The sequence below is a fragment of the Chiloscyllium punctatum genome, chromosome 13, assembly GCF_047496795.1.
Source record: "Chiloscyllium punctatum isolate Juve2018m chromosome 13, sChiPun1.3, whole genome shotgun sequence".
NCBI lineage: Eukaryota > Metazoa > Chordata > Chondrichthyes > Orectolobiformes > Hemiscylliidae > Chiloscyllium > Chiloscyllium punctatum.
Window position 1 is genome coordinate 77,495,590 of NC_092751.1, and position 18,164 is coordinate 77,513,753.

Consider the following 18,164-nt stretch of genomic DNA (forward strand, 5'->3'; position numbering starts at 1 on the left):
TGTCATTTGTAAGGTGCGAGACACCAATGTCAAAGAAGAAAAGCACAAAGTTAGGAAAAGATATTTGCAGCAAAATTGAGTCAAAATTATTTATTGAAAGGAAAATCACACTTGGCAATTTGCTCGATCTCTTTGCGAACATGACCAGCAGAGGTAATCAAGGGAGCTATTGATCTGAGTATTCTTGGACATGAAACAAACAAAGGTTAGTTACATATTCATTTCTTTATTTAGCGAACGAAATGGTCTTTCCTGATGGTTACAATGAAAGAGATGGTTCCCAATAAAAGACAGAGATTAAGTCGCTTGTAGATATACTTCAATGTGATACGATTCACTTTCAGCCCCTAATTACCCCAGAGATGGAGGGGGTGAGTTACTTTTCTTCACTCTTCAATTCCACAGCATGGAGGTACAGATATGAAACCGCCAGAGATGGAGTTCTTGAATTGGGAACCAGCGACACTGAAGGAACTCGGCAGGAGTGAGGACTGCAGATGCTGGAAACCTGATTTTAGATCAGAAAATGCTGGAAAAGCACAGCAGCATCCGAGGAGCAGGAAAGTCGATGTTTCTGTTGCCAGTCTTTCAGCGTTCCGCAAACAATTTTCGTTTTAGGCTCAGATTTCCAGCAACTGCAGCTATTTGTATTATGTTAACATTCATAATGTTTTGGACAAAACCAATGACCTGCTAGCATCGGAAAATCGGCAGAAGTACTGGTACACCGATATGTTAGCTGAACAATACAACCATTCCATGAGCGGGAATACGATCCGGGCCACGGTGCTGAGAGTACCGAATCTTCACAAGTAAATAACAAGACAAGGCGATAGATACTATCGTATTTAGTGTAAATAAAACACCCTTTATGAACATTTTCGTTGCAGATTATTTTCAACTTGTCTTCGTAGATTTACAAAGTGGGAAAAGGCCATTCCGCCTGATCAGAGAGCCATCTATTCCAGTCGCAGTTTCCAACTTTGGCCCAAAGTGTCGTGTGTTCTAATGTTCCCAGGGCAAATGTCAATGACTTTATCCTGTGTTCTTAAATGGCACAGATGTATGACACTTCCACAACGACTTGTCACTCTTTTGAGGAACTCATGCTCATTTTCACCCACAAAGGCACCCCCAAACCGACAGAGGTCTCCGTTGTGGTGAGCTGGAATTTGAAATGGACAATAAGACAAATGCAAGTTTTAAATGCGGAAGCACAGAAGCGACGTCCCGGCAGGGCTTTGCAGGGGAGCGTCAACGATGGGCACGGTTAAAGTGAGACACTCCCCACGAGCCAGGTAGGACTCGAACCTACAATCTTCTGATCCGAAGTCAGACGCGTTATCCATTACGCTAATGGCCCGAAAGACGTGCACAGCAACGGCAGAATGTCGATATGTAATGCCATGGACTTTCACGGAATCAGAATTAAAAAGGTGAACAAGCAGCGAAGATAATCACCAACACTGCTTCACTTCGAAGTTTCCAATTTGTGAAGCAGTGCCTTTCACTGGCAAAGGAGAAACATTTGTCCAGAGCTGCCTGTTTCAGGGTCGCCTCCTTCTCTGCTGGAAGTGCCCATCGTTTTATTCACATTCACGACGCGATTTCATGATCTACTCCAGTGAAAACGTGTCATGGTGTCGTCTAAGCAAGACCCTGCCGAAACTCAGCGAGAGACATCTGCTCATTTCGAGCTCAGGATGTGGAATTAGACGAGCTGCGTGACACCTTTTATTGGCGCCGCCACTTCACTGCAAATTAGCGGCTCAAAACGAGCCGTTGTTAGCATCAGCTTGATTTGTACCTTCCTGCAGTGCATTTGCTAAACAACATCAGATAGATCCCATCCGGCCCAGCTGACTTATCTATTTTCACACTCTGCAGTATTTCTAATATCTCTTCCTTGTGAACCTCAATCTCTTCTAGTCTAGACGCAAGTATCTCTGTATCTTCCTCGCCAACATTTTCATTATCTATAGCGAACTCTGTCGAAAAATATTTATTTAGTGCTTCCTCTATCTCCACTGACTCCACACACGACTTCCCACTATTATCCTTGATTGTCCCAAATTTAACTCTCGTCATTCTTTTATTCCTGACATACCTATGGAAAGCCTTAGCGTTAACCCTGATCCTACCTGCCAACAACTTCTCATGTCTCCTCCTGGCTCTTCCCAGCTCTCTTTTTAGGTCTTTCCTGAGATCGTTGGAAACCTCGAGCGCTCTAACTGAGTTTTCACGTTTTGTCCTAACATAAGACTTCTTGTTCTTCTTGACCAGGGATTCCACCTTCCTTAGTAAACCACGGCTCACGCGTTCTATATCTTCCTCCCTGCCTGGCAGGTACATACTTATCGAGGACACACAGGAGCTTTTCCTTGAATAAGCTTCACATTTTTAATGTGCTCACCCCCTACAGTTTCCTACCCAACTCTGCGCTTCCTAAATCTTACCTCATTGCATCGTGATTTCCCTTCCACCAGCTGAAACTCTTGCTCCGTGGAGTACACCTATCCCTTTCCATCACGAAAGTAAACCTGAGAGAATTGTGATCGCTGTCTCCACAGTGCTCACCTACTTCCAAATCTAAAACCTGGCCAGGCTCGTTACCCAGTACTAAATCGAAAGTGGCTTCTTCCCTTGAAGGCATGTCTACATACTGTGTCAGGAATCCCTCCCGCACACACTGGACAAAAGCTGACCCATCTATCTTACTCGTACTGTCGTGATCTCAGTCAATATTTGGATATTGTCTTGAGTGTTCCAGAGTTTTTCATTGTCCCACCGTCCAGATGAAGTTTGTATTGCTCACGTACGGGAGCGATAATTCTATCAATGTCTCAGATCAATTCCTGTGCCGAGAACATCAGAGTCAATGTCCCTTCCTCTACTCGGACTGACAATTTACACTTCTTCAATCTCCTGTGATTCCATTTCCCAAAGAGTTTCTCAAGATTTCCAAAGCTGGAGCCTAAATTATATGGTTTGCTTCCTAAACATTTTTCCAACTGCCAACTGACAATATGTTCACAGTATCTCTTCACAATCCTCTGGCTTTTCCATGTCCAGGGATGAGAAGTCCCATTTGGTGGAGAGAGTTCCTAGGCTGGTGAGTTTCACTTTGGAACAAAGATGGTTAAGTGGCAATTTCCTGCGGTTGTTTGTAATGATGGGAGACGGAGCGGTGGGGAATGAGCACTCTGACGAGCAAGAGGAAGTGTTGCCAATGACCAGAGTCAGAGAACAGAGGACAAGGGATTAAAGGAATCTAATGAAAAGCAGCACTTCTGCTCAGGGCGTTCAATAACAACTGCAGAAACCCGATGTGTCGAGCAGTGTATCTGGAAAGAGAAACAGAGATAATGTTTTAAATGTGGAGCATTTCTGATGAAGAACTCGAGTTTCTCAAGTCTAATCAAATTACAGGCCTGGTTTGCAAAACGGGCTTTCTGAACTTGGAATTGTTCCACCAGCAAAGCACGGAAAACATAGTCAGCAGGATTCGAATCTACGTGGGGAGACCCCAATGGATTTCTAATCCATCGCCTTAACCACTCGGCCATGACTACAGACGGCGCTGCGTCCTGAGCACTGACCAAATCAGCCGTGATCTCATTGAAAGCTGCCGCTGACTTGAGTGAAATGTTTCCATCTCCATTCATACCTTTGCTGTCATTTGTAAGGTGCGAGACACCAATGTCAAAGAAGAAAAGCACAAAGTTAGGAAAAGATATTTGCAGCAAAATTGAGTCAAAATTATTTATTGAAAGGAAAATCACACTTGGCAATTTGCTCGATCTCTTTGCGAACATGACCAGCAGAGGTAATCAAGGGAGCTATTGATCTGAGTATTCTTGGACATGAAACAAACAAAGGTTAGTGACATATTCATTTCTTTATTTAGCGAACGAAATGGTCTTTCCTGATGGTTACAATGAAAGAGATGGTTCCCAATAAAAGACAGAGATTAAGTCGCTTGTAGATATACTTCAATGTGATACGATTCACTTTCAGCCCCTAATTACCCCAGAGATGGAGGGGGTGAGTTACTTTTCTTCACTCTTCAATTCCACAGCATGGAGGTACAGATATGAAACCGCCAGAGATGGAGTTCTTGAATTGGGAACCAGCGACACTGAAGGAACTCGGCAGGAGTGAGGACTGCAGATGCTGGAAACCTGATTTTAGATCAGAAAATGCTGGAAAAGCACAGCAGCATCCGAGGAGCAGGAAAGTCGATGTTTCTGTTGCCAGTCTTTCTGCGTTCCGCAAACAATTTTCGTTTTAGGCTCAGATTTCCAGCAACTGCAGCTATTTGTATTATGTTAACATTCATAATGTTTTGGACAAAACCAATGACCTGCTAGCATCGGAAAATCGGCAGAAGTACTGGTACACCGATATGTTAGCTGAACAATACAACCATTCCATGAGCGGGAATACGATCCGGGCCACGGTGCTGAGAGTACCGAATCTTCACAAGTAAATAACAAGACAAGGCGATAGATACTATCGTATTTAGTGTAAATAAAACACCCTTTATGAACATTTTCGTTGCAGATTATTTTCAACTTGTCTTCGTAGATTTACAAAGTGGGAAAAGGCCATTCCGCCTGATCAGAGAGCCATCTATTCCAGTCGCAGTTTCCAACTTTGGCCCAAAGTGTCGTGTGTTCTAATGTTCCCAGGGCAAATGTCAATGACTTTATCCTGTGTTCTTAAATGGCACAGATGTATGACACTTCCACAACGACTTGTCACTCTTTTGAGGAACTCATGCTCATTTTCACCCACAAAGGCACCCCCAAACCGACAGAGGTCTCCGTTGTGGTGAGCTGGAATTTGAAATGGACAATAAGACAAATGCAAGTTTTAAATGCGGAAGCACAGAAGCGACGTCCCGGCAGGGCTTTGCAGGGGAGCGTCAACGAGGGGCACGGTTAAAGTGAGACACTCCCCACGAGCCAGGTAGGACTCGAACCTACAATCTTCTGATCCGAAGTCAGACGCGTTATCCATTACGCTAATGGCCCGAAAGACGTGCACAGCAACGGCAGAATGTCGATATGTAATGCCATGGACTTTCACGGAATCAGAATTAAAAAGGTGAACAAGCAGCGAAGATAATCACCAACACTGCTTCACTTCGAAGTTTCCAATTTGTGAAGCAGTGCCTTTCACTGGCAAAGGAGAAACATTTGTCCAGAGCTGCCTGTTTCAGGGTCGCCTCCTTCTCTGCTGGAAGTGCCCATCGTTTTATTCACATTCACGACGCGATTTCATGATCTACTCCAGTGAAAACGTGTCATGGTGTCGTCTAAGCAAGACCCTGGCGAAACTCAGCGAGAGACATCTGCTCATTTCGAGCTCAGGATGTGGAATTAGACGAGCTGCGTGACACCTTTTATTGGCGCCGCCACTTCACTGCAAATTAGCGGCTCAAAACGAGCCGTTGTTAGCATCAGCTTGATTTGTACCTTCCTGCAGTGCATTTGCTAAACAACATCAGATAGATCCCATCCGGCCCAGCTGACTTATCTATTTTCACACTCTGCAGTATTTCTAATATCTCTTCCTTGTGAACCTCAATCTCTTCTAGTCTAGACGCAAGTATCTCTGTATCTTCCTCGCCAACATTTTCATTATCTATAGCGAACTCTGTCGAAAAATATTTATTTAGTGCTTCCTCTATCTCCACTGACTCCACACACGACTTCCCACTATTATCCTTGATTGTCCCAAATTTAACTCTCGTCATTCTTTTATTCCTGACATACCTATGGAAAGCCTTAGCGTTAACCCTGATCCTACCTGCCAACAACTTCTCATGTCTCCTCCTGGCTCTTCCCAGCTCTCTTTTTAGGTCTTTCCTGAGATCGTTGGAAACCTCGAGCGCTCTAACTGAGTTTTCACGTTTTGTCCTAACATAAGACTTCTTGTTCTTCTTGACCAGGGATTCCACCTTCCTTAGTAAACCACGGCTCACGCGTTCTATATCTTCCTCCCTGCCTGGCAGGTACATACTTATCGAGGACACACAGGAGCTTTTCCTTGAATAAGCTTCACATTTTTAATGTGCTCACCCCCTACAGTTTCCTACCCAACTCTGCGCTTCCTAAATCTTACCTCATTGCATCGTGATTTCCCTTCCACCAGCTGAAACTCTTGCTCCGTGGAGTACACCTATCCCTTTCCATCACGAAAGTAAACCTGAGAGAATTGTGATCGCTGTCTCCACAGTGCTCACCTACTTCCAAATCTAAAACCTGGCCAGGCTCGTTACCCAGTACTAAATCGAAAGTGGCTTCTTCCCTTGAAGGCATGTCTACATACTGTGTCAGGAATCCCTCCCGCACACACTGGACAAAAGCTGACCCATCTATCTTACTCGTACTGTCGTGATCTCAGTCAATATTTGGATATTGTCTTGAGTGTTCCAGAGTTTTTCATTGTCCCACCGTCCAGATGAAGTTTGTATTGCTCACGTACGGGAGCGATAATTCTATCAATGTCTCAGATCAATTCCTGTGCCGAGAACATCAGAGTCAATGTCCCTTCCTCTACTCGGACTGACAATTTACACTTCTTCAATCTCCTGTGATTCCATTTCCCAAAGAGTTTCTCAAGATTTCCAAAGCTGGAGCCTAAATTATATGGTTTGCTTCCTAAACATTTTTCCAACTGCCAACTGACAATATGTTCACAGTATCTCTTCACAATCCTCTGGCTTTTCCATGTCCAGGGATGAGAAGTCCCATTTGGTGGAGAGAGTTCCTAGGCTGGTGAGTTTCACTTTGGAACAAAGATGGTTAAGTGGCAATTTCCTGCGGTTGTTTGTAATGATGGGAGACGGAGCGGTGGGGAATGAGCACTCTGACGAGCAAGAGGAAGTGTTGCCAATGACCAGAGTCAGAGAACAGAGGACAAGGGATTAAAGGAATCTAATGAAAAGCAGCACTTCTGCTCAGGGCGTTCAATAACAACTGCAGAAACCCGATGTGTCGAGCAGTGTATCTGGAAAGAGAAACAGAGATAATGTTTTAAATGTGGAGCATTTCTGATGAAGAACTCGAGTTTCTCAAGTCTAATCAAATTACAGGCCTGGTTTGCAAAACGGGCTTTCTGAACTTGGAATTGTTCCACCAGCAAAGCACGGAAAACATAGTCAGCAGGATTCGAATCTACGTGGGGAGACCCCAATGGATTTCTAATCCATCGCCTTAACCACTCGGCCATGACTACAGACGGCGCTGCGTCCTGAGCACTGACCAAATCAGCCGTGATCTCATTGAAAGCTGCCGCTGACTTGAGTGAAATGTTTCCATCTCCATTCATACCTTTGCTGTCATTTGTAAGGTGCGAGACACCAATGTCAAAGAAGAAAAGCACAAAGTTAGGAAAAGATATTTGCAGCAAAATTGAGTCAAAATTATTTATTGAAAGGAAAATCACACTTGGCAATTTGCTCGATCTCTTTGCGAACATGACCAGCAGAGGTAATCAAGGGAGCTATTGATCTGAGTATTCTTGGACATGAAACAAACAAAGGTTAGTGACATATTCATTTCTTTATTTAGCGAACGAAATGGTCTTTCCTGATGGTTACAATGAAAGAGATGGTTCCCAATAAAAGACAGAGATTAAGTCGCTTGTAGATATACTTCAATGTGATACGATTCACTTTCAGCCCCTAATTACCCCAGAGATGGAGGGGGTGAGTTACTTTTCTTCACTCTTCAATTCCACAGCATGGAGGTACAGATATGAAACCGCCAGAGATGGAGTTCTTGAATTGGGAACCAGCGACACTGAAGGAACTCGGCAGGAGTGAGGACTGCAGATGCTGGAAACCTGATTTTAGATCAGAAAATGCTGGAAAAGCACAGCAGCATCCGAGGAGCAGGAAAGTCGATGTTTCTGTTGCCAGTCTTTCTGCGTTCCGCAAACAATTTTCGTTTTAGGCTCAGATTTCCAGCAACTGCAGCTATTTGTATTATGTTAACATTCATAATGTTTTGGACAAAACCAATGACCTGCTAGCATCGGAAAATCGGCAGAAGTACTGGTACACCGATATGTTAGCTGAACAATACAACCATTCCATGAGCGGGAATACGATCCGGGCCACGGTGCTGAGAGTACCGAATCTTCACAAGTAAATAACAAGACAAGGCGATAGATACTATCGTATTTAGTGTAAATAAAACACCCTTTATGAACATTTTCGTTGCAGATTATTTTCAACTTGTCTTCGTAGATTTACAAAGTGGGAAAAGGCCATTCCGCCTGATCAGAGAGCCATCTATTCCAGTCGCAGTTTCCAACTTTGGCCCAAAGTGTCGTGTGTTCTAATGTTCCCAGGGCAAATGTCAATGACTTTATCCTGTGTTCTTAAATGGCACAGATGTATGACACTTCCACAACGACTTGTCACTCTTTTGAGGAACTCATGCTCATTTTCACCCACAAAGGCACCCCCAAACCGACAGAGGTCTCCGTTGTGGTGAGCTGGAATTTGAAATGGACAATAAGACAAATGCAAGTTTTAAATGCGGAAGCACAGAAGCGACGTCCCGGCAGGGCTTTGCAGGGGAGCGTCAACGAGGGGCACGGTTAAAGTGAGACATTCCCCACGAGCCAGGTAGGACTCGAACCTACAATCTTCTGATCCGAAGTCAGACGCGTTATCCATTACGCTACTGGCCCAATAGACGCGCACAGCCACGGCAGAATGTCGATATGTAATGCCATGGACTTTCACGGAATCAGAATTAAAAAGGTGAACAAGCAGCGAAGATAATCACCAACACTGCTTCACTTCGAAGTTTCCAATTTGTGAAGCAGTGCCTTTCACTGGCAAAGGAGAAACATTTGTCCAGAGCTGCCTGTTTCAGGGTCGCCTCCTTCTCTGCTGGAAGTGCCCATCGTTTTATTCACATTCACGACGCGATTTCATGATCTACTCCAGTGAAAACGTGTCATGGTGTCGTCTAAGCAAGACCCTGCCGAAACTCAGCGAGAGACATCTGCTCATTTCGAGCTCAGGATGTGGAATTAGACGAGCTGCGTGACACCTTTTATTGGCGCCGCCACTTCACTGCAAATTAGCGGCTCAAAACGAGCCGTTGTTAGCATCAGCTTGATTTGTACCTTCCTGCAGTGCATTTGCTAAACAACATCAGATAGATCCCATCCGGCCCAGCTGACTTATCTATTTTCACACTCTGCAGTATTTCTAATATCTCTTCCTTGTGAACCTCAATCTCTTCTAGTCTAGACGCAAGTATCTCTGTATCTTCCTCGCCAACATTTTCATTATCTATAGCGAACTCTGTCGAAAAATATTTATTTAGTGCTTCCTCTATCTCCACTGACTCCACACACGACTTCCCACTATTATCCTTGATTGTCCCAAATTTAACTCTCGTCATTCTTTTATTCCTGACATACCTATGGAAAGCCTTAGCGTTAACCCTGATCCTATCTGCCAACAACTTCTCATGTCTCCTCCTGGCTCTTCCCAGCTCTCTTTTTAGGTCTTTCCTGAGATCGTTGGAAACCTCGAGCGCTCTAACTGAGTTTTCACGTTTTGTCCTAACATAAGACTTCTTGTTCTTCTTGACCAGGGATTCCACCTTCCTTAGTAAACCACGGCTCACGCGTTCTATATCTTCCTCCCTGCCTGGCAGGTACATACTTATCGAGGACACACAGGAGCTTTTCCTTGAATAAGCTTCACATTTTTAATGTGCTCACCCCCTACAGTTTCCTACCCAACTCTGCGCTTCCTAAATCTTACCTCATTGCATCGTGATTTCCCTTCCACCAGCTGAAACTCTTGCTCCGTGGAGTACACCTATCCCTTTCCATCACGAAAGTAAACCTGAGAGAATTGTGATCGCTGTCTCCACAGTGCTCACCTACTTCCAAATCTAAAACCTGGCCAGGCTCGTTACCCAGTACTAAATCGAAAGTGGCTTCTTCCCTTGAAGGCATGTCTACATACTGTGTCAGGAATCCCTCCCGCACACACTGGACAAAAACTGACCCATCTATCGTACTCGTACTGTCGTGATCTCAGTCAATATTTGGATATTGTCTTGAGTGTTCCAGAGGTTTTCATTGTCCCACCGTCCAGATGAAGTTTGTATTGCTCACGTACGGGAGCGATAATTCTTTCAATGTCTCAGATCAATTCCTGTGCCGAGAACATCAGAGTCAATGTCCCTTCTTCTACTCGGACTGACAATTTACACTTCTTCAATCTCCTGTGATTCCATTTCCCAAAGAGTTTCTCAAGATTTCCAAAGCTGGAGCCTAAATTATATGGTTTGCTTCCTAAACATTTTTCCAACTGCCAACTGACAATATGTTCACAGTATCTCTTCACAATCCTCTGGCTTTTCCATGTCCAGGGATGAGAAGTCCCATTTGGTGGAGAGAGTTCCTAGGCTGGTGAGTTTCACTTTGGAACAAAGATGGTTAAGGGGACAATTTCCTGCGGTTGTTTGTAATGATGGGAGACGGAGCGGTGGGGAATGAGCACTTTGACGAGCAAGAGGAAGTGTTGCCAATGACCAGAGTCAGAGAACAGAGGACAAGGGATTAAAGGAATCTAATGAAAAGCAGCACTTCTGCTCAGGGCGTTCAATAACAACTGCAGAAACCCGATGTGTCGAGCAGTGTATCTGGAAAGAGAAACAGAGATAATGTTTTAAATGTGGAGCATTTCTGATGAAGAACTCGAGTTTCTCAAGTCTAATCAAATTACAGGCCTGGTTTGCAAAACTGGCTTTCTGAACTTTGAATTGTTCCAGCAGCAAAGCACGGAAAACGCAGTCAGCAGGATCCGAACCTACGTGGGGAGACCCCAATGGATTTCTAATCCATCGCCTTAACCACCCGGCCATGACTACAGACGGCACTGCGTCCTGAGCACTGACCAAATCAGCCGTGATCTCATTGAAAGCTGCCGCTGACTTGAGTGAAATGTTTCCATCTCCATTCATACCTTTGCTGTCATTTGTAAGGTGCGAGACACCAATGTCAAAGAAGAAAAGCACAAAGTTAGGAAAAGATATTTGCAGCAAAATTGAGTCAAAATTATTTATTGAAAGGAAAATCACACTTGGCAATTTGCTCGATCTCTTTGCGAACATGACCAGCAGAGGTAATCAAGGGAGCTATTGATCTGAGTATTCTTGGACATGAAACAAACAAAGGTTAGTGACATATTCATTTCTTTATTTAGCGAACGAAATGGTCTTTCCTGATGGTTACAATGAAAGAGATGGTTCCCAATAAAAGACAGAGATTAAGTCGCTTGTAGATATACTTCAATGTGATACGATTCACTTTCAGCCCCTAATTACCCCAGAGATGGAGGGGGTGAGTTACTTTTCTTCACTCTTCAATTCCACAGCATGGAGGTACAGATATGAAACCGCCAGAGATGGAGTTCTTGAATTGGGAACCAGCGACACTGAAGGAACTCGGCAGGAGTGAGGACTGCAGATGCTGGAAACCTGATTTTAGATCAGAAAATGCTGGAAAAGCACAGCAGCATCCGAGGAGCAGGAAAGTCGATGTTTCTGTTGCCAGTCTTTCAGCGTTCCGCAAACAATTTTCGTTTTAGGCTCAGATTTCCAGCAACTGCAGCTATTTGTATTATGTTAACATTCATAATGTTTTGGACAAAACCAATGAGCTGCTAGCATCGGAAAATCGGCAGAAGTACTGGTACACCGATATGTTAGCTGAACAATACAACCATTCCATGAGCGGGAATACGATCCGGGCCACGGTGCTGAGAGTACCGAATCTTCACAAGTAAATAACAAGACAAGGCGATAGATACTATCGTATTTAGTGTAAATAAAACACCCTTTATGAACATTTTCGTTGCAGATTATTTTCAACTTGTCTTCGTAGATTTACAAAGTGGGAAAAGGCCATTCCGCCTGATCAGAGAGCCATCTATTCCAGTCGCAGTTTCCAACTTTGGCCCAAAGTGTCGTGTGTTCTAATGTTCCCAGGGCAAATGTCAATGACTTTATCCTGTGTTCTTAAATGGCACAGATGTATGACACTTCCACAACGACTTGTCACTCTTTTGAGGAACTCATGCTCATTTTCACCCACAAAGGCACCCCCAAACCGACAGAGGTCTCCGTTGTGGTGAGCTGGAATTTGAAATGGACAATAAGACAAATGCAAGTTTTAAATGCGGAAGCACAGAAGCAACGTCCCGGCAGGGCTTTGCAGGGGAGCGTCAACGAGGGGCACGGTTAAAGTGAGACACTCCCCACGAGCCAGGTAGGACTCGAACCTACAATCTTCTGATCCGAAGTCAGACGCGTTATCCATTACGCTACTGGCCCAATAGACGTGCACAGCAACGGCAGAATGTCGATATGTAATGCCATGGACTTTCACGGAATCAGAATTAAAAAGGTGAACAAGCAGCGAAGATAATCACCAACACTGCTTCACTTCGAAGTTTCCAATTTGTGAAGCAGTGCCTTTCACTGGCAAAGGAGAAACATTTGTCCAGAGCTGCCTGTTTCAGGGTCGCCTCCTTCTCTGCTGGAAGTGCCCATCGTTTTATTCACATTCACGACGCGATTTCATGATCTACTCCAGTGAAAACGTGTCATGGTGTCGTCTAAGCAAGACCCTGCCGAAACTCAGCGAGAGACATCTGCTCATTTCGAGCTCAGGATGTGGAATTAGACGAGCTGCGTGACACCTTTTATTGGCGCCGCCACTTCACTGCAAATTAGCGGCTCAAAACGAGCCGTTGTTAGCATCAGCTTGATTTGTACCTTCCTGCAGTGCATTTGCTAAACAACATCAGATAGATCCCATCCGGCCCAGCTGACTTATCTATTTTCACACTCTGCAGTATTTCTAATATCTCTTCCTTGTGAACCTCAATCTCTTCTAGTCTAGACGCAAGTATCTCTGTATCTTCCTCGCCAACATTTTCATTATCTATAGCGAACTCTGTCGAAAAATATTTATTTAGTGCTTCCTCTATCTCCACTGACTCCACACACGACTTCCCACTATTATCCTTGATTGTCCCAGATTTAACTCTCGTCATTCTTTTATTCCTGACATACCTATGGAAAGCCTTAGCGTTAACCCTGATCCTATCTGCCAACAACTTCTCATGTCTCCTCCTGGCTCTTCCCAGCTCTCTTTTTAGGTCTTTCCTGAGATCGTTGGAAACCTCGAGCGCTCTAACTGAGTTTTCACGTTTTGTCCTAACATAAGACTTCTTGTTCTTCTTGACCAGGGATTCCACCTTCCTTAGTAAACCACGGCTCACGCGTTCTATATCTTCCTCCCTGCCTGGCAGGTACATACTTATCGAGGACACACAGGAGCTTTTCCTTGAATAAGCTTCACATTTTTAATGTGCTCACCCCCTACAGTTTCCTACCCAACTCTGCGCTTCCTAAATCTTACCTCATTGCATCGTGATTTCCCTTCCACCAGCTGAAACTCTTGCTCCGTGGAGTACACCTATCCCTTTCCATCACGAAAGTAAACCTGAGAGAATTGTGATCGCTGTCTCCACAGTGCTCACCTACTTCCAAATCTAAAACCTGGCCAGGCTCGTTACCCAGTACTAAATCGAAAGTGGCTTCTTCCCTTGAAGGCATGTCTACATACTGTGTCAGGAATCCCTCCCGCACACACTGGACAAAAACTGACCCATCTATCGTACTCGTACTGTCGTGATCTCAGTCAATATTTGGATATTGTCTTGAGTGTTCCAGAGTTTTTCATTGTCCCACCGTCCAGATGAAGTTTGTATTGCTCACGTACGGGAGCGATAATTCTTTCAATGTCTCAGATCAATTCCTGTGCCGAGAACATCAGAGTCAATGTCCCTTCCTCTACTCGGACTGACAATTTACACTTCTTCAATCTCCTGTGATTCCATTTCCCAAAGAGTTTCTCAAGATTTCCAAAGCTGGAGCCTAAATTATATGGTTTGCTTCCTAAACATTTTTCCAACTGCCAACTGACAATATGTTCACAGTATCTCTTCACAATCCTCTGGCTTTTCCATGTCCAGGGATGAGAAGTCCCATTTGGTGGAGAGAGTTCCTAGGCTGGTGAGTTTCACTTTGGAACAAAGATGGTTAAGGGGACAATTTCCTGCGGTTGTTTGTAATGATGGGAGACGGAGCGGTGGGGAATGAGCACTTTGACGAGCAAGAGGAAGTGTTGCCAATGACCAGAGTCAGAGAACAGAGGACAAGGGATTAAAGGAATCTAATGAAAAGCAGCACTTCTGCTCAGGGCGTTCAATAACAACTGCAGAAACCCGATGTGTCGAGCAGTGTATCTGGAAAGAGAAACAGAGATAATGTTTTAAATGTGGAGCATTTCTGATGAAGAACTCGAGTTTCTCAAGTCTAATCAAATTACAGGCCTGGTTTGCAAAACGGGCTTTCTGAACTTTGAATTGTTCCAGCAGCAAAGCACGGAAAACGCAGTCAGCAGGATCCGAACCTACGTGGGGAGACCCCAATGGATTTCTAATCCATCGCCTTAACCACCCGGCCATGACTACAGACGGCACTGCGTCCTGAGCACTGACCAAATCAGCCGTGATCTCATTGAAAGCTGCCGCTGACTTGAGTGAAATGTTTCCATCTCCATTCATACCTTTGCTGTCATTTGTAAGGTGCGAGACACCAATGTCAAAGAAGAAAAGCACAAAGTTAGGAAAAGATATTTGCAGCAAAATTGAGTCAAAATTATTTATTGAAAGGAAAATCACACTTGGCAATTTGCTCGATCTCTTTGCGAACATGACCAGCAGAGGTAATCAAGGGAGCTATTGATCTGAGTATTCTTGGACATGAAACAAACAAAGGTTAGTGACATATTCATTTCTTTATTTAGCGAACGAAATGGTCTTTCCTGATGGTTACAATGAAAGAGATGGTTCCCAATAAAAGACAGAGATTAAGTCGCTTGTAGATATACTTCAATGTGATACGATTCACTTTCAGCCCCTAATTACCCCAGAGATGGAGGGGGTGAGTTACTTTTCTTCACTCTTCAATTCCACAGCATGGAGGTACAGATATGAAACCGCCAGAGATGGAGTTCTTGAATTGGGAACCAGCGACACTGAAGGAACTCGGCAGGAGTGAGGACTGCAGATGCTGGAAACCTGATTTTAGATCAGAAAATGCTGGAAAAGCACAGCAGCATCCGAGGAGCAGGAAAGTCGATGTTTCTGTTGCCAGTCTTTCTGCGTTCCGCAAACAATTTTCGTTTTAGGCTCAGATTTCCAGCAACTGCAGCTATTTGTATTATGTTAACATTCATAATGTTTTGGACAAAACCAATGAGCTGCTAGCATCGGAAAATCGGCAGAAGTACTGGTACACCGATATGTTAGCTGAACAATACAACCATTCCATGAGCGGGAATACGATCCGGGCCACGGTGCTGAGAGTACCGAATCTTCACAAGTAAATAACAAGACAAGGCGATAGATACTATCGTATTTAGTGTAAATAAAACACCCTTTATGAACATTTTCGTTGCAGATTATTTTCAACTTGTCTTCGTAGATTTACAAAGTGGGAAAAGGCCATTCCGCCTGATCAGAGAGCCATCTATTCCAGTCGCAGTTTCCAACTTTGGCCCAAAGTGTCGTGTGTTCTAATGTTCCCAGGGCAAATGTCAATGACTTTATCCTGTGTTCTTAAATGGCACAGATGTATGACACTTCCACAACGACTTGTCACTCTTTTGAGGAACTCATGCTCATTTTCACCCACAAAGGCACCCCCAAACCGACAGAGGTCTCCGTTGTGGTGAGCTGGAATTTGAAATGGACAATAAGACAAATGCAAGTTTTAAATGCGGAAGCACAGAAGCAACGTCCCGGCAGGGCTTTGCAGGGGAGCGTCAACGAGGGGCACGGTTAAAGTGAGACACTCCCCACGAGCCAGGTAGGACTCGAACCTACAATCTTCTGATCCGAAGTCAGACGCGTTATCCATTACGCTACTGGCCCAATAGACGTGCACAGCAACGGCAGAATGTCGATATGTAATGCCATGGACTTTCACGGAATCAGAATTAAAAAGGTGAACAAGCAGCGAAGATAATCACCAACACTGCTTCACTTCGAAGTTTCCAATTTGTGAAGCAGTGCCTTTCACTGGCAAAGGAGAAACATTTGTCCAGAGCTGCCTGTTTCAGGGTCGCCTCCTTCTCTGCTGGAAGTGCCCATCGTTTTATTCACATTCACGACGCGATTTCATGATCTACTCCAGTGAAAACGTGTCATGGTGTCGTCTAAGCAAGACCCTGCCGAAACTCAGCGAGAGACATCTGCTCATTTCGAGCTCAGGATGTGGAATTAGACGAGCTGCGTGACACCTTTTATTGGCGCCGCCACTTCACTGCAAATTAGCGGCTCAAAACGAGCCGTTGTTAGCATCAGCTTGATTTGTACCTTCCTGCAGTGCATTTGCTAAACAACATCAGATAGATCCCATCCGGCCCAGCTGACTTATCTATTTTCACACTCTGCAGTATTTCTAATATCTCTTCCTTGTGAACCTCAATCTCTTCTAGTCTAGACGCAAGTATCTCTGTATCTTCCTCGCCAACATTTTCATTATCTATAGCGAACTCTGTCGAAAAATATTTATTTAGTGCTTCCTCTATCTCCACTGACTCCACACACGACTTCCCACTATTATCCTTGATTGTCCCAGATTTAACTCTCGTCATTCTTTTATTCCTGACATACCTATGGAAAGCCTTAGCGTTAACCCTGATCCTATCTGCCAACAACTTCTCATGTCTCCTCCTGGCTCTTCCCAGCTCTCTTTTTAGGTCTTTCCTGAGATCGTTGGAAACCTCGAGCGCTCTAACTGAGTTTTCACGTTTTGTCCTAACATAAGACTTCTTGTTCTTCTTGACCAGGGATTCCACCTTCCTTAGTAAACCACGGCTCACGCGTTCTATATCTTCCTCCCTGCCTGGCAGGTACATACTTATCGAGGACACACAGGAGCTTTTCCTTGAATAAGCTTCACATTTTTAATGTGCTCACCCCCTACAGTTTCCTACCCAACTCTGCGCTTCCTAAATCTTACCTCATTGCATCGTGATTTCCCTTCCACCAGCTGAAACTCTTGCTCCGTGGAGTACACCTATCCCTTTCCATCACGAAAGTAAACCTGAGAGAATTGTGATCGCTGTCTCCACAGTGCTCACCTACTTCCAAATCTAAAACCTGGCCAGGCTCGTTACCCAGTACTAAATCGAAAGTGGCTTCTTCCCTTGAAGGCATGTCTACATACTGTGTCAGGAATCCCTCCCGCACACACTGGACAAAAACTGACCCATCTATCGTACTCGTACTGTCGTGATCTCAGTCAATATTTGGATATTGTCTTGAGTGTTCCAGAGTTTTTCATTGTCCCACCGTCCAGATGAAGTTTGTATTGCTCACGTACGGGAGCGATAATTCTTTCAATGTCTCAGATCAATTCCTGTGCCGAGAACATCAGAGTCAATGTCCCTTCCTCTACTCGGACTGACAATTTACACTTCTTCAATCTCCTGTGATTCCATTTCCCAAAGAGTTTCTCAAGATTTCCAAAGCTGGAGCCTAAATTATATGGTTTGCTTCCTAAACATTTTTCCAACTGCCAACTGACAATATGTTCACAGTATCTCTTCACAATCCTCTGGCTTTTCCATGTCCAGGGATGAGAAGTCCCATTTGGTGGAGAGAGTTCCTAGGCTGGTGAGTTTCACTTTGGAACAAAGATGGTTAAGGGGACAATTTCCTGCGGTTGTTTGTAATGATGGGAGACGGAGCGGTGGGGAATGAGCACTTTGACGAGCAAGAGGAAGTGTTGCCAATGACCAGAGTCAGAGAACAGAGGACAAGGGATTAAAGGAATCTAATGAAAAGCAGCACTTCTGCTCAGGGCGTTCAATAACAACTGCAGAAACCCGATGTGTCGAGCAGTGTATCTGGAAAGAGAAACAGAGATAATGTTTTAAATGTGGAGCATTTCTGATGAAGAACTCGAGTTTCTCAAGTCTAATCAAATTACAGGCCTGGTTTGCAAAACGGGCTTTCTGAACTTTGAATTGTT

At 44.4% G+C, this 18,164-nt stretch overlaps 9 non-coding genes across 9 annotated transcripts; all 9 read right to left on the reverse strand.

The window, feature by feature from the left end:
* Positions 1–1,290: 1,290 nt before the first annotated feature.
* On the reverse strand, positions 1,291–1,363 carry trnar-ucg (transfer RNA arginine (anticodon UCG)). The gene has a single exon. It is a non-coding gene; the product is annotated as a tRNA-Arg (tRNA).
* Positions 1,364–3,490: 2,127 nt separating this feature from the next.
* trnas-aga (transfer RNA serine (anticodon AGA)) lies at positions 3,491–3,572 on the reverse strand. The gene has a single exon. It is a non-coding gene; the product is annotated as a tRNA-Ser (tRNA).
* Positions 3,573–4,963: 1,391 nt separating this feature from the next.
* On the reverse strand, positions 4,964–5,036 carry trnar-ucg (transfer RNA arginine (anticodon UCG)). The gene has a single exon. It is a non-coding gene; the product is annotated as a tRNA-Arg (tRNA).
* Positions 5,037–7,163: 2,127 nt separating this feature from the next.
* Positions 7,164–7,245, reverse strand: trnas-aga (transfer RNA serine (anticodon AGA)). Its single transcript has one exon. It is a non-coding gene; the product is annotated as a tRNA-Ser (tRNA).
* Positions 7,246–8,636: 1,391 nt separating this feature from the next.
* trnar-ucg (transfer RNA arginine (anticodon UCG)) lies at positions 8,637–8,709 on the reverse strand. Its single transcript has one exon. It is a non-coding gene; the product is annotated as a tRNA-Arg (tRNA).
* Positions 8,710–10,837: 2,128 nt separating this feature from the next.
* On the reverse strand, positions 10,838–10,919 carry trnas-aga (transfer RNA serine (anticodon AGA)). The gene has a single exon. It is a non-coding gene; the product is annotated as a tRNA-Ser (tRNA).
* Positions 10,920–12,310: 1,391 nt separating this feature from the next.
* Positions 12,311–12,383, reverse strand: trnar-ucg (transfer RNA arginine (anticodon UCG)). The gene has a single exon. It is a non-coding gene; the product is annotated as a tRNA-Arg (tRNA).
* A 2,128-nt stretch (positions 12,384–14,511) lies between these two features.
* On the reverse strand, positions 14,512–14,593 carry trnas-aga (transfer RNA serine (anticodon AGA)). Its single transcript has one exon. It is a non-coding gene; the product is annotated as a tRNA-Ser (tRNA).
* A 1,391-nt stretch (positions 14,594–15,984) lies between these two features.
* On the reverse strand, positions 15,985–16,057 carry trnar-ucg (transfer RNA arginine (anticodon UCG)). The gene has a single exon. It is a non-coding gene; the product is annotated as a tRNA-Arg (tRNA).
* Between the last annotated feature and the right edge of the window lie 2,107 nt (positions 16,058–18,164).